Below are 450 nucleotides of genomic sequence, written 5' to 3'. Positions count from 1 at the left end.
TGGGCTCTGTCACCCCCGTGGCTGTCCCCGGCACCCCCACAGCCGTCACTCGAACCGTGACTCACGCCGCGCAGCCGTCACCCTCTGCCCTGCGTGGCACTCTGCCTGTCCCCTCCAGGAAGCACAGCCAGTGACCCACAGGCACGGTGCCCGCCTGTCCCCACCCCCAGCTGCGGTGACACCGTCCCATGGGGGGGACACACAGCAGGTGCCACCGGTGCAGATTTGCCGGAGGCTTTTCAGCCCTCCCTGGGGGGGGTGAGAATAGCTGTGGGCAGGCTGTGGTGCATGTCCTGGCACAGGGATGGGGTGACTCCCTGGGGACACAGCTGTGTCCCCCGGTGGTGACACCACACTGCAACAGCCAGTGCTGAGCCAGGTGCGAGAAAACCCGTGCTGGCAGGAGACACAACCCCATAGCAGCCATCAGAGACTCCACATCATTTTTTT

This window comes from Mesitornis unicolor, unplaced genomic scaffold (genome assembly GCF_000695765.1).
Source record: "Mesitornis unicolor isolate BGI_N332 unplaced genomic scaffold, ASM69576v1 scaffold32386, whole genome shotgun sequence".
NCBI classification, from domain to species: domain Eukaryota; kingdom Metazoa; phylum Chordata; class Aves; order Mesitornithiformes; family Mesitornithidae; genus Mesitornis; species Mesitornis unicolor.
This window is presented reverse-complemented; position numbering follows the sequence as displayed.